The following is a 16,452-nucleotide window of genomic DNA, read 5'->3' on the forward strand; positions in this document are numbered from 1 at the left end:
GGTTTATCAATGTGTTTCAAATATTACGGAACACACATTGGAAAAGGCACGGCAAATCAACTGTATGATGTTCATGGTGGTCAGCAGGGAGTCGCATGATAATTCTCCCGCAGGACTGGCTACTTAAAATCAAAATTCTGAGCTATTCAGAAAGATTTCGAGAAAACTGGTATCACTGATCAAATCGTATGCGTCTGATTTAACAACAGGTGGAAAATGCAAAAAAGTTGGTGCACTCTCTTTAAAAATCAAAACACAAAACGCGAGCATAAATCAAAAAGGCGAACTTCTTATGATATTACACACACACCGTGGCCAACACATCGCAAATCGTGGCCTACACACACCTAACCTAACCTAACTGTGACCTACACAATCAGCAGAACTAATCACAACACTGCATACCGATGATTTAATTCCCGCGTGGATCCATCAGTGTCATGTTCCTTGCCTGTGCGATATGTTGGCGATGGTGCCCCAGATAGAAAATGCAGATGTGTGATGCGTTTGTTTGTTTAGCACTGATACGCGGAGAATGTTGAGGTTTAGACGAGAAGGTATTCAAGACTTAGGTGTCAAAAAGTCGCCTGGGTAGACGGGAATATGCTTAGATTGCAAATATTTCACAAAAATCGCACAAGTAGAGATTTCATTACGAAAAACAAGCCAACCGAGATAGAGGTGTTAAAGCCACCAAAGCACCATGCATTCTTTTGTCCCAACGAAGATTGCAGGCTTCGTTCCGTACCCTACGTTGGTGTAACAGCGTCTTTGTAACGACACCTCACAACGCACCTCACGGAAAGGGCACCAACAGACCACATGCGACGAATCGCAGTATCCGTCGCACGCGTTTAATGCTCACACGGAACATTGTAACTTTAACATCTACAAACGACACCAGAAAGCTCGAAATTCTGAAAGCTCCACTTATTTATGACCAGGTACCAGTGCTAAACAAACAAATTCATACAACTTTTGAATTATCTCTCTGGAGCAATAACGCTAGAAAATCACATCTGGGAAACACGGCACTGAGAAAACCACGCGAGGTTAGGTTAGGTCATCGGCATGCAGTGTTGTGATTGGTTGTGTTGATTGTGCAGGTCGCAGTCTGTGATGTTAATGATGTTTTCTGCACTGCTAGGGGATGAGCTGTTTTTGCCAGGTGGTGACGGAGGTGACTACAATCCCGCGAGGAGATCCGTGTTGTTTACATGCTCGTGTTTTGTGTTCCCATTTTTAATGTCAGTTGGCCACATGGGATGAGGAGTGAAGGTTTGTTTTTGACGATGGATATAGGATGGAATCAAAACGTTAAATAAAAAATAAATCAGAAGATGACACATGCCTCTGGGTGAGCTACTTTTTAATATACCAGATAGAAAAATAGAAAAAATTAGCAGGAAGCCATCGAAAGCACAAAATGCCGTTCTCTATCATGGTGCGTGTATGAGCGAAAAGATCTAGCAAAAATATAACAAGATATACATAGGCAACATGATATATATGTATAAATATGAATATATATATATATATATATATATATATATATATATATATATATATATATACATATATATGATCCGTAGATGCGATGATGTCATGTTATTAAGTGAGAGGCAATTTCTAAGGATACATAACGGCACCAGGATTCTTAAATCAAATAAGGTAAATGTTGTAAAAAAACGTCAATATTTTTGGTTAACTGGGGTGATGCCATTAAATTGCTCAAGTGCCGGGTGGACGCGGGATGAGGTTTGGCGACCATTTTTTTCCCGTTCATATAACTTTCCATAAAGATTGCTGAACGCGACTGGAAGTTGCGGATCGGGAATGTGCGGTACCACATGCAAGGAACAACAAAACTCGTAAACCGCAGTTGAATACAAAAAGGCATAAAAGGTTTCAAGGGGATATCCACTGACAACGAATTTGTTAGATAAGCTCAGGATCTAAAAATACAACGATTTTGCAGGGATGCTGGTCACCCCGTGTTCAAGACCCTCAGAGCCCGATCCCAAATAACTATAAAACAAGATATTTTTTAAGGTTCGGAACGCCGAGAGGCTTGGACGAGTATCGAGGGTCTCAGAAATATTCTTGAGTCAAGGAGCTACGAGTCAAGGAATGAGCAATCGATTGGAGAAATCGCTGGTTTGGAATTTTATCATGCATTCGAGCTTTCTTTAAAATATGTCATACAAAATATGACATAAAATATGACATTCTGTTGAGATAAGCGACCATGTGGTACAAGGCTTAAATGACCCCGCAATGCAATTGAAAAGGCCGCTCCAAGAGCTACAATATGGTCAAGATATAGTATACATACATATATATATATATATATATATATATATATATATATATATATATATATATATGCATCGACATGTTGGTGTCCGTGTTTATTACTACAAGACGCGGCCGCTGTGCTGTGAAACGTGTTGTAAGTTAATGATACACACACACAAACACACACACACACACACACACACACACACACACACACACACACACACACACACACACACACACACACACACACACATGTTTACAGCAGGGTAGAATTCATTGATCAATATGTTTTCCCAAAGTTGAAGTCGTCCTCTGTCATTGTACGTCTGACGAATGCTAGTGTTGTCTGTAAGCTGTTGTGAAAATGTCCCGTCACGTTCGTGTCACATATGCTCCAGGGGTGCCCTGTCGCGTAAGTGAGTTGTCAGACGTCGTGAGAGTGTCGTTGTTGAGATGAAACGAAAATTTCATCCGTAGTCGTAGTCAACGTAGTAAGGATGTAGTCAATGTACGGAACGACGTTTGCAGCCTTCTGGATCACAGTTGAATTGATACACGACATTGGCGTATTTAGTCTTGTTGGGTTTGTCAGGGCTGTTTGTGATAAGAAAGTTAGGGATTTTCCTTTGCGGAATCAGCGGTTATTTAATCAAACATGTATATGTATGTGGGTTTGTCAGGGCTGTTTATGATAAGAAAGTTAGGGATTTTCCTTTGCGGAATCAGCGGTTATTTAATCAAACATGTATATCAAACACAGGAGATATTCTGTTAAGATATGCAGATCTTGTGATTTTCTGTTGATATTGCCGTGTGAGTCAAAGTCATGCATCAAAGGGCAGCTGCATCCAATGCAAGCCTTTTCATCTTCTGACTGCGATAAACATCTTCCAGTATCATGTGCGTTCGTCGGCTTGAAACCGAGAATAAACCGCACTTGCAGTCTGATGCCTCCTCAAATACCATGCACATCTAGATCATCAAGGCATGCGTGTGCAGCCGCCATTTTGCTGAAGGACCAGAAACGAAACTATGGCCTTGTATGTGGCATGAACAGCCGTCAGGTAACCCCAGTACTATCTTTCATGTAACCACTATCACAGAGCGAGTAAGAGCTACAAATCATGGCTACCGCGTTGAGATAGTGGGTGACTGTTTTGCTACGGCTTATTTTCAAACTGCCCAGCTTGACGTGGCCATCGTGACTGGCAGTGGGTGCCGACCTGCCGCCGGACAGAAACGAAGTCATTCAAATCTGTCGCTACTGCCACCGAGCATTCCGCCCGGTCACTGTATCAATGTTCAACGCACCAGCAATCGTTTGTTGGTTGCACGTCGACGCTGTGCTGCCATGTCGTCCACTGCTTGTGATCCCTGGCCTTGGTGTGAGCATATTCAGCGTCCCTGGGAACGTGACCCCTGGCGAATGGAACAAAACATCTCAGGTTGGACAGTTCTTAGTTTCATGCAATGGTGTATGCTGTATACATACATGTACATATGCTGTGTCACGTTTTTGTTAGGGCGCGACACCTCTCATCTGAATGATCACGGCATAACCATAGTTGATGTCTGGTGTTGATGTCGATCTGCCACGTGTGCGCCCCATGATTAGCACCGGTATTCCGCGCAGAAAGCATTCGTGTGTGAGCGCATAAATGCTATGTAAGCATGTGAGCACGAATAATGCGTATCCATTATGTCACGTTGGATGATGTCAGTGGCTGAGGAGCACATCGCATTCGCATTCGAACGTGCTCTGAAATGATGACAGCTTGGTTGCGTCACCATTGCGCCCGCGTGCGTCATTCGCTATCCGCGTTGTGGTTGGCGGTTAGTATGTGGAAGAGAACACGTGACCGACAGGCGGAATAGGCGAGCAGCATGCCGATGTAGGCCACGTGTTAGCACTCACATATTCACAGTTGATTATTTGCCTTGAAATGAACATTTTGTGTCTGAGCGCGTAATGAAACGTGTAGGCTAGGGACGTTACATGGTGAGGGGGCTGTTCCCCGGATTTGTTTGTAGGTACTCTTGTTGAGCTGCGGTAAAAGGTTTAATACAATCCGCGTATGCTTATTACATGATTACGCTTAGAACGTGGGAAGGCCGGCAATCTTACTGAATGCTACGGAACGCGGACAATTGGAATGGTGTACAGGTTAGAATATGAGCTCAGAGTTCTTACCGATCACCAACATACCACGAGGTACTGGTTAACACGCGCCAGGCCGGCTAGATACCCTTCGCTCGGGTGGGGTGGGGGAGGGGGTGAATTTGACCCCCTTGAGATCTCGGGAACTAAGAAAGCTAGAGACACCAAATTTACAGGGTGTGTTGACCTGTACGTGAACTCACTTAGGTCAAATTTTAGGCTCCTAGGTAATGGCCTTCAGATCAAAAAGGTAGGTTTAAGCCGATATACGATTCTATACTAATAAATGCACGACACTCACCCATCTAAGCCGTAAGGTTACGGTGACAATAACGAGTATCATACTACAAATTTTCCTAGCGCGAACACCCGGCACCACGACCATGCACGAGCCGCACGAACATCCTAGACATTTACACTCTCGCGTACTAGCACGCGACGCACGGCACTCCTCGGGGCTGGCCGGAACACAGATAGCAAGTCGGAAGGTATGAAATAAGTTTACCGGCGGCCATTGGCGTTCATCACAACGAATATAGCTTTTTTCCTACATAAAACATACCTGTTTTCAGGTTACAAGAAGCCTTATGTACTATGTTCTTCCGAATGCATGTTGCTTTTATCCCGTTCACACATGTGTGGCAAATCCTGCTCCAAAATGGACATAAGCTTCATATTTGCGTGATTCCTTCGCTCTGCCTTTCTACAGCTTTTTGGCAAGCCTGATGTAGCGTCAAACCGAGAGCAGCCGACACAGCCGGCAGACCTCGCCCGGCGTTCTCGGTATCCATTCTCACAAAGTACAATGGACGTTTTGGTTTAACTTCGCTCCTTTGACTGCAGATCAAGAGAAAAGGTATCGATCTCCCCATTTGCCATATCAGGACCGTCTTCGTTGCATCCATGGGTTTTGCCGAATGGTTATGTTGTATGATGCCAGCAGTTATGGGTTTAAAGTACAGTTCTGTGACATCATCAGGGGCGGTAACAACGCGGGGGACATGGGGGATGCGTCCCTCCCAACATTCATGACGTGGGGGCCGTTCTCCATAATCTCAGGAAGACCCGGAAACGTCGAATGCTTGAAGACGCGTTCTGGAGAAGCGAGTTGAAGACCCAAATTTCACAAATTACGCCAAACGCACCTGACACAACTCTTGCGCCGCCCGAGGCGGTTGCGCACCGACCACGCACGCGCCAACTCGCTCGCCAGGAGCTCCTCGCGCTGTCAACGGAACGGCGCGCTGGCCCAGTGCCAACGGCCCTTTCCAATGTTTCTGGACAGCTGGCCCGCGGGAGGTAGAGCTTTGTCTGTCTTCACAGCGAACAGGCCCCCCAGAGTTGAGCTGACACCCAACCTGCAGTCGGCTGGGTCCTGCACTGCGTAGCTTGGTCCCCAGTACTCTGTCGGCTCTGTGAAGTAAATGAAACTAAAAATTTTGAAAAAATAACGCAAGTATCTGAAACAAGAGCTGTTGGACTACGTTTTGCCAAAAGCATCTTGCCATATTACAAATTTCGCTTTAACTTTCATATGAAATCAGACAGTCATCACAATTCAGAGAGATCGGCGTGTTTGCGAGGACATATATTCACAGTATCTGTCATACAGCCACGGCCTTGTCTGTAACAACATTAATGTGTCGCCCCGTCTTGCGAAGGTTACTGGTCAGAACTGTGCATACTTCACAATGTAAGCGTAAAAACTTAATGTTTTTAATCGGCACAACACAGACAGGTTCATACAATAAAGTGACTTCCCTTCAAAATGACGAGGCAAGCTCGCATCAGCTTATTTACCACTCTCATGGGGTCTTCCGCGCTAATTCAATCCATTTTCGTCATCATCTGCCCCGATAGGATTTTGGTAAAACTTCTTCCGTGGGGCTTCCTCTACCTCCCAAAACAACTCCAATAGCACTTACACCGATTGGAGCCACTCGGGGTAGCGATGACGGTTTTTGACATTTCACGGTTGGAGAAAGGTACATTTTCTTCATTATAGACCCAAAACTCAAAGTCGAGATGATGACCCTTTGCCATGGTTACGTTTTATACACTAAGGTACCCAAAAACAAGGATATAAACGATAGGTTAAGCTCCAAAAATTTCTCAGTATAAGCATTCTTCTTGGATTTCGGACACACTTTTTTGTGAGGAAGGTTTTTGACTTCGTTGCTTGCTTGTTTGGATTGTATTCCCCTTCGGCCAGTCATCACCATTTCAGGTTTACTGGATGAAAGAAATCGGAAAACGGTGAGAGGAAACCACACGCACCTGGGGGGGGGGGGGGGGGGGGGGGGTACATCTGCCAAGCATGAGCCCGCACAGGGACCCCTTTGTGGAGTATGTACTGGGCGCTCAGGTACCCCGAGGACGCTGAAGCCCACCGATGGCTGGTACAATCGTGTTGTAAAGACTCAGGGCAAAGCGAAAATGAGAATCATAAGGATAGCAAGATAACACAGTTTGCATGTAACAACGGCTCCCCAAGCGCCGCTGCTCTCGCGCTGGGCGTCTGACGCGGTCTGGGGCGGCATGGAAGGGCCGGCGGAGAGGCAGCCTTTGTCTCACAGTCGGCCACAGCCTAGTCAGCGGTTGGTTCACAGTCGGTCATGATGCGCGCGAACTTCACATGTGTTATGGCCGACTTCAAGGGGGGTCTGCTGCGGTATGAACGCGTTGCGTATGTCCTGTCTGGGTGATGCCTGTTTGCAACACAACTGGTCAAAACACTGCCTCTACATGCAAACTTCTGGAAGGACGACATGACTACTGAATGTCATGCCCCTTGAATGATGGCTTTTCTAATTTTAAATAGGTTGTGCGTTATTTTAGATAAGGTACCAAAACCAGGATCTGTATAGGAATGTTGTCGATAATTTCTTTATTTTTCATTTCGCTGATATCTTACATTCTTGCATGGGTAATCACCTGTTGACTCTAGCATTATTAACACCAAACGAAAATGTAACGCATTTGGCTCCAATGTCTCAGTCAACACCTTGACCATCCTGTTATGCCAGCCGCCTGCATTTGGCTCCAACGTCTCGGTCAACACCTAGACCATCCTGTTACGCCAGTCGCCCGCATACGCCCCGGAATGCTAGCCCTCCCGCCGATAAAAACCCTGCACAGCATTTGCAAACGTAGAGCAGAAATCGGACAAAGTCCGGAGGTGACGATCTGTCTGTTGGTCAGCATTTGAAAACTGGCTTACGCATGGAGTCCCTTCACTGCTCTATCTATTTGAAAACTGGCTTACGCATGGAGCCCCTTCACTGCTCTATCTATTTCGTCACAAAATGCCTTGTCCGCGGCATGTTGCGAAGAAGTGCTAAATTGAAAACCTGCTATTCGCTGTGGCGAAAGCGCGTGCTCCGTAAGTTATATTTATTTCTATATTGGACATCTGATCCGTAAGTGAGGTGATGCACGTTTTGGAGTCAGCTTCATTCCCGTCTCAACATTTCAGTTGTCACTTTTTGAAAAATGTATACTGCTCTTGATCAACTGGTCATTGCACAAAATTTTTGAGTTATCATTTTCCTGCCGTCTTTTATTCTAATACCCGTGACAAACGGATGCACTAGTGCCTGCACCGTGTCTCAACGAACTCTTTAACTGGACTTAGACCCTTAAACGAGTCATAGCCTGGAAAATTCCGAATACAATAATCACTTCTTCCTTCAAAGATGCTTCCAAGCCTCTTAAGCACGCGCAACACATTTTGCGCTCCAGTGATGCTCTGGCAGGTTTGATGTGTTCATCATGATCATCATCTGCGTCCGTTTTCTCAACAAAAAATTGCAGCCGTTTGATGCCACGTTATTGGTTTTATGCGGTCCATATAAGCCCATAGTTTGTGTGTCTGTATGCATTTTTTGTACGCGATCCATGTAAGCCATGCATCCAGATCCAATGCGGTGCTGGTACCGCTCCCTTTGGCCAAGAATGTGTTGTATGTGCCGAGCTGGTCGACGAGTGGTCGTAATCTGACGGTATTGTTGCGGACTGCCCAGACTGAAGAGGTTCCTCAGCATCAAGTTTCCTGTAATCTGTGCTTAGGGTTTCCCCGCTTTCAGCGGACTGTGTCGACTGTGGTGCTCGGATGTTTTGCAGCCGACACTCCATACTGTAGTCCTGCAAGATGTGCGGACGACATCCCCACGATCTTGACACAGTTCAGCCTCTCGAACTCTCAAAATCAATTCTAAAAAACTGGTTCTGACACGCACGCCTGAATCCCCCCTCCGAGGATCGGATGAACGGCTCTGTGGAAAAAGCGGGTGGTGCTATGGTTTCGCATTAAAGTCTATTGTCTTGTAACGTTTATGTGTCTGAGGAAAAAAACAGGTGCTTTGAGATGGCAACCTGCAACAAAAGATCTGTTATCGCTACGTTGGCGATTTTTTGTGGATGTCCGAGACACTTAGCATTTCCAACAAGTAAAGCTTGTTTTGAAAATTTGCTCAGCCCTGATTTTGACGTAACAAATTATCAACCATCAAATGGCACTGAGGCGACTTGAGGGTAATACTTAAACCAGCTCCTTTGTGACCAGAATTATGATTATAAAGGGGATAATAATGATACGAGGAGGTAGATCACTAAATGATGGACGCTTTGGCGGACGCCTGATAATGGTTCGGTAGGTGCACGCCCACCTGGTCTATAATTCTCAATATAAAATTCTCGCATACCTCCCCAGTAAGCTGCAAAGCAGTTAGACAATATGAGGCGCGGCAAAAGTCGTGGTGGTTGTTCCTTACATAGGGACCTAGACGGGCCTGCTGAGTGAAGACAGGCACGGGCATTCGCTGTAAATATTTGAACTGCACATGTCCGCAATAGACAAGACAATCATCACCAGTTAATCGGCCTTATGTACATGGCCGTGTTTTCCTTTAAAGCTGGGTTTCATTCGTCAGGATTGGTGCATGCAGTTTGAAGAATACCTTGCCTGGAATTGGCACTGAAATCGTGCCCGACACGAAATTCTGTGGTATCCTATCCTATGCAGCCCTATGCAGACTGTTGCCCTTGAGACCTTCTGCGATACAAAATTTTACCCTTGACAAACTGTTATTATATGCGGACCTTTGCACAGGACAAACTTATGCCATACGAACTTTGCCATAGACGATCTTTCGTCCTGAAGGAAATTTTGTTCTGAAGAAAGTGGAAAAATGGAAAATTGAAAGATAGAAATTCAGACTTCTGCCCAAGAGGAGCATTTTTCCGTGCAAGCTCTTACCCTAGACGAGGCTCTGGCACAGCGTTTGCTCAGACATTTTTTGCCTGAGACGAACTTTTGCCCCCAACGAGCTTGATGTAGACGATCTCCTGCCCTAGACGAATTATTGTCCAACGATCTTTGCCCATATCAAACGGTGGCCCTACGGACTAGCCCAACAATTTTTTTTCGACAAGCTGTAGCCCAGAAACCGTTATGCCCGGTGACAAACACCACGTTCTGCTCTGTGTGTAGTTGTCTTTTTCGTGCAGCTAAGCGCTTCAAAACATGGCAAATAATTTCTTTCTGAAAAACGCTAACGCGTCATAAATTTTCCAAGTAACCATAACCTTAGATCCACATACGACGCAAACAAATGTCCCAATTGAATTAATGTGTCTCAGCCGAATTTTTTTTAAAAATGGAGGTGCTTACCTCAAACGCACCTTGACATGACCTGATTTTGCAAACAACTTGAACTGCGTTTATGTCAAATATTTACTGCGTCGTTCCTTATACAGATGGCTTCAAGACTCAGAACAAGACCAGGTGTGTATTATTTTGTTACGTGCATTTCTCTCAGAAATGTTGCTTACCGAATGGTAGATCCATATATCTTTCAGAAGTATTTTCTTTTCTGCTTTCTAGGCAACATCGTCAAGGAGGTTGTCATTGGACAAGAATGCGGGTGGTCTACTACTACTGAAAGCCAGTTTTTCATTCACTGAATGACCCATATTTCATTATCCACCTCGATCTCCTCTTCCCCCACCTCCTGTTTACCACTTTGCTATCCATTAACCTCTACCATGTGTTCTACACACGGGACATAGATATGATGTATATTTGTAGATCCCAGGCCATAGAGACAACGCAGAGAATGAGCGGGCCGATTGACCAAAGAAGCTCTGACCCTCACATCACGGCCAGCTCTAATTATCGGGCCACTTTAAAACCATTATTAAATACAATCATAAAACTACTAAAACCATTATTTTCAGCTTGATAAAAAAAGGCGATGGCAATAGACAGAAAGCACTTCGACTCAACTTCGCACCATGTTACCAGATGCTTGCTTGGCCACCACCAAGTCAAAAACATTATTTGGAACAAAGGGCGGTGACTGGCCTGCGACTTGGACACACTCAGACAACACAAGTTATCTATGTACGCTACAACCTCAACCCCTATGTCATATTTGCTACTCCATGCTACTTCCACCGGATATCAAGGTCTTTTTATCACACCTGTCCACTAAACAGCAGTGGGGAGCTTTGCATGCCTGCGACGCTGACGTCCCTGTCCACGGGCGTCCGTGAGCTGGAAACACCAGGTGACTCTGTATGTACCTACTTCCGGTTTTCTAACTCCCACCTCTAATTGGGACGGATAGCCAAGGCTGACGCGCCGAAAAGGAGCGGGCTGATGCCGCCCAGGTTGCCATGCTTTGCCGACCGTCCGTCGGGTGGCGCTGCGTCCGGGATGGAGGATGGCGGGACGAGCGTCACCCGCGGAGTCGTGTCGCACACGCTTCCGGCTGTCATTCGCTGCCCTGCACTGCTGGGGTCTGCTCAACCACCGAGCCCGCTGCCCGCGTCAGCCCGACACCGAGCCGGCCCGGACCATCGACCTCGGGCTGCCGCCAGCCGGGACCCCACCGGAGGCGTTGCCGCAGCGGCCACCTGCTGCCGCCGGCTCGCCCCCGGACTCATCGCGGTCCTGGCTCGGCGCGCAGCTCGAGCGAGTCGCCACTGTCACTGTCGCCGGCCGATGACCCCGGTTCGCAGCGGCGCTTAAGAAGCACACATACCGATTACGCCAGTGGACTCTCCACCATCTCCCGCAGTGACGCCGGCGAGTGCTTCAGTGATTCCACGCGTGTCACTACGGTACCGTGTGCCGTAGCATCCGGCCAAGCCGGCCAGCCCTGCCCACGCAGCCGCGTATATCGCCGTCGCGCAGTGCACCGGTCCCCGAGCTGGCGTGGTGGGGCCGGGCTCGCCGCTGGAGCGGCAGCGCACGACCAGCCGGCCGGCGTCTCCGTCGCCGCTGTTGGTGTCGCTGGCGTCCCCCGTGGACTCTCCATCGAGGGTGACGCCACGCCAGGAGTTCCTGAGCTCTGCTGACAGTGAGCTCTGCCCTTTCGCGGCGTCGATTTGCCGGCTCCGTCGACGCCACCGCGAGTGGTGCGGCGTCGACTGGCGGCGTCGGCGCAGACGCTGGCGGCCATCGCATCGCGACATCGCATCGCATCGCGACCGACCGCGACCAAGCGGCCCTGTTCGGAACCAGGCACAGCGAGAGCCAGTGTCGTCCCAGGCTCCCCCTCCCCCGCCCCCAACGTCACCGGGCCAAGTACTGCCAACTAGAGATAAATCCAGCTGGCAAGCCGCCCTGACACTCTGGAAGGGAGGGGGGGGGGGGGGGGGGCTCGCTCGACGCATCCCGGCCCCTGTAATCTTCCGCCTCCGACCACATCCCCTTTTGAGTCTGCTGAGGGGATGTTCGTCGGGAATTGCAGCCATTAGGATAAAGGACTGAACCGCGATGTCATTTGGAAATAAATGACTTGTTAAATAGATTCAATCAAGTGTTAAACTAAAAATAATATATGCACTCCTGGAGCGCCATTAATGTGAACATGTCACGAAATGCCAGTGGTCACATGACAGAAACCTCCAGTCTGCTATGGAACATGAAAGGTTTTCCGGCCAACTTATCCGATTTGCAGAGACCTCTACATTTCAGGACACCAGCTATGGTATGCCTGCAGCAAAACAAGCTCGCCCCTAATGCTATTCACACTCTTAAGGGTTATGGTTCGTTCCAGAGCGCTATTTAGCAACACGCCGTCGCCCGTGGCGGCAAAGCGATATTGGTCCACCATGTAGTCCCGTGCATAAGCATGCCCCTCCAAACTATGCTTCAAATAGTCGCGGTCAGGTAGACCTCGGCTCACTAAAACCATCCGTTTGCTCTGTATACCTCCCACCTGGGGACGATCTTGGGATATCGACACTTGAGTTCATATTTTATCAACTACCGCACCCATTTCCTGTGGTCGGTAATTTCAGCTCGCGTAACTGAGCGGGGCGGGAAAACGCCTCCCCCCCCTCCTCCCTCTGCCCCCGCCTCCCACCCCCTGCACTGTCCCTGCTAGTTACTAATTGTGTTATTTCGGAAGCAAAACATGGGAACTACTTTCACATATCCAGGACCCCATCTGGGCTACCTGAAATTATGGGCAAAAACACATTTTTCCCAATTTAAAGACCAGGAGGTAGTTTGCTCCCGTTGCTCCACCCCTCCCGTCCCCCACCCCTGCAATCCCCATCTGCTACGGGGCTTTCCAATGAAGAATATGGAAAATAACTACAATGACAGCAATTGAACCATATCATAGGTAGCCAGCCCGTCATGACAATTTGTGTAAGGTTGGAATTGCTCTAAATCAACTGGCAGAGAACAAACAGGTGACAATGACACCCATCGCTCGGCTGTCGCCAGCGGGCGTGAATCACGTGCGCACCGCACTTGGGGTCGGGTTACGGCATCGACGCTTCTCGTTCCAAGCCAATCTCAGTTGCTAGTTGTGTACTGAGGGCGCGTGCATGTGTGTGAGTGGAGGGCGAAGCGAGTGAAGGGAGCGGTCTGCACCATCCGGCCATCTACCAGCGGATGACCTGCTCAGTGGATTTGACTCATCGGCCGGCCATCATCGCGGCCGTCCGATCGTCATCATCATCATCATCATCATATCGGCCGCATACATCTCTACGTCCGGCGCGAGAGGCGTTGTGCTCCACTGGTTCCAGGGAATACTCCACATTGCAAGGTATTAAAGCAAGCATCAGATATGATGAAATAATCTCACTTATAACTTTTAGTATACTTTTAGATGGAAAAGACTGCTCTTGACGTCAACATTTTTTTATTTTACATTTTGGCCCTTTCTCGTGGCGTTCATGCATATTATCAGAAGTTGTAAAGGGAGTGTTCCACACTTATATGGGATTTTGAGCTGAAACAGCTATATTGAAGACCTTCCGGTGCTGTTTACAGCCCTGCCCTTTGTAAGACCTAAGCCCCTCTGCTTTCTGAGCTACACGCGAAGGAAAATGGGAAAGGTGCATTGGGGAGAGCATTTTAAAGTCATCTTACATTGTATATGACGTCATAATAACGTCATTCAAATCCTGTCATTATATAATCCGTGCGGCGATCATACCGGCGGCGCCCCTACCTAGCGTTCGTTCGCTCCTAAGCACGATTCCCAGATATAGCGGCTGTCAACTGACTCTCAGTGTTGTGCAAGGAGCGATGACGTAACCAAACCATGACGCAGTGAGGAGTGTATTTACCAAGTGAGAACTGTGCTGTCCAGAGCAGTCTTTTCAACTTAAAAAGTATACCAATAGTTATAAGTGAGCTTGTTTCATCAGATGCTTGGTCCAGTATACTCAAATATAAAACATTTCAATGAAACTGAATATGAAACAATTTTGAATGATACTGAACGCCATAACGCTAGGTTACAACGCTAACGCTATAACGCTAGGTTAAAACGGAGCTTGATATTTGCTATGTTCGACAACTGACCACGTTCCGAGGTGGACAGCGTCGGGACACCAGCTTACTTGTTTTGAGTTTTGGAACCACCAGCCTCTCAGTGATTCTCCTAGCTGGTACCTCCGGTATTAAATCAGGGTATGCATAACCAATCTTCGCAGGTGCTTCAAATGGTAGCGGTTTGGGTACGGCATGAAGTATTGCAAATAGAATGTGAGGTGGCTCAAGCGTGGCGAGACCCCTCACATGGGATCTGCATACACATCGTCTCCAAAATTCCTCATCTGTGGGAGCGTTGATCGCAGCACCAGCTCTTCCCAGCGCATGACATGGCAAAACGAAAACGAAATCTGCTGTGAAAGGACTAAGACAAGTGTGTGTCACCAGCGAGCACGACGCACTGTCGGGGAACAAAAATGTTTTAGCTTTCGACAAAATCAGACGGGCAAAGAGCGAAAGTAAAAGAGGCGTCACATGGTACGCAGACAAACCCGATCCCAAACGCAAACAAACCCGATCCGAGTCCCGGCCGCTGAAAATTTTTGCATCTCTTTCCCTCTCAAAACATCAAACAAACCCATCAAACTCGTTCCCTTGAGCCGGCCCTGACCAGGCGCTAGGAAGCACAGCCCTCCGTGGTCTACCGTCCCCAGGCCGACCGGCGTTAAAGCCCTCCGGCTACGAACGGTCGGCAGCCGGATCCCTCTGGCCGCTACACGAACGGCCCCTCCCCCCCCCCCCCGCCCTCCTCTCCTGAACACAAAACCTGCCGCAACACGCCCGAGCGGCGACCGCCGGTCCCGTCCGCCAGTGAGGGTGGCGATGAGACGGTCTCGGTCCATTTCGTTCGGCCGATTCCCATCGGTGGGGATGGTCCATTCACAGTTGAATGTCTTTGTCTACAGTGGAATTGTCGCTGTCTGATTTCAAAATGGGCTGAACTGAAAGTAATTTTTGTAACATTAGCTCCAATCATTATCACCGTACAGGACACTTGGTTTCGTCCTACCGACTCATGCAACTTTAAAATGACTATTCTTCTATTCTTGTATTGTTCTTCTATCATTCTTCTACTAATACCACTATTCCAAACGGGCGGTGAGCGTCACCAAGTTGGGATGGCGCTACACATCAAATATGAAATAACACACAGGCACCTTTCATTCACCACATCTCTCCAAGCTGATGCATGTTTTCTGCGACTTTATGGCTGCAACATCGATGTAAGTACTGCGTGCGTTCCCCAAATTATGATAACGCGCGGATCTCACGGCAACTGAATCACCTAGTCACTTTCAAAACCCTTTTCTCACCCTCGGCGATCTTAATGGTCACAGCCCAGCTTGGAGTAACGGCACTCAGGCTGTCAACCACCAAGTACATTTGGTTGAAGACTATTGACACTCATAATTTAGTCCTGTTAAACAAAGAAACAGCACTTACCGCCACCTCCCACTGGCATCAACACGGTATGGAGACGCGGGACCATCGTGGCCTGCGCTTATCTTTTCCAGTTGTACACCTGCCCCTGGGCTGTGAAAATTTTCCTGAACTAAAAACTTTATTCTTATCAGTTTATTATCTGATGCGTCCCCTATATGGGGTCCAGAATATTAAAATGATATGCTGTCAGCGATGCCAATACAAATACCTGCATGTTTGTTAGTCTCTTGCGGTATTGCCGGTCGGCACCAGAGCCCGCACTAGCTGCTAGCGCCGCTCCTTTGTCTTTGCGCTGGTGCTACTTATGAAAGGCTGCTCACAAAGCGAAGACGCATCGTCTCCTATGCGACAAGGCGCTCTATGTTCGGGTTCTTTTCCTGATCACAGCTTCTTGCAGCGACGTTCAGATGCGACCCATCTTTGAAGCAAAACAAACCAAGGAGCGGAAATGGAAAATGCACCAGCTAAAAGCAAAATAAAGATAATTAATAATGCACAACAGCCTTTGCACATTTCGGCAACGGACAAAAGCGCATCGACCAACCAGTTCAAATAAATTTATTTTCACCAACAGTGCGTGCCAATAGTGGAAAGATTAACATCAGCGGTTGGTTGTAGAAGCAAAGACGACACTGAGCCTGCGCCAGAAAACACCCCAGAAAAGTGCACATGCTACTTATTCTTGCTTGAAACAACAGCAAAGCTCGCGACTGCGGCCCTCAAAGCTCCCGTTCTACCACGGAAC

Source organism: Pollicipes pollicipes, unplaced genomic scaffold (assembly GCF_011947565.3).
Source record: "Pollicipes pollicipes isolate AB1234 unplaced genomic scaffold, Ppol_2.1 Scaffold_6686;HRSCAF=7923_pilon_pilon_pilon, whole genome shotgun sequence".
Classification (NCBI taxonomy): Eukaryota; Metazoa; Arthropoda; class Thecostraca; order Pollicipedomorpha; family Pollicipedidae; genus Pollicipes; species Pollicipes pollicipes.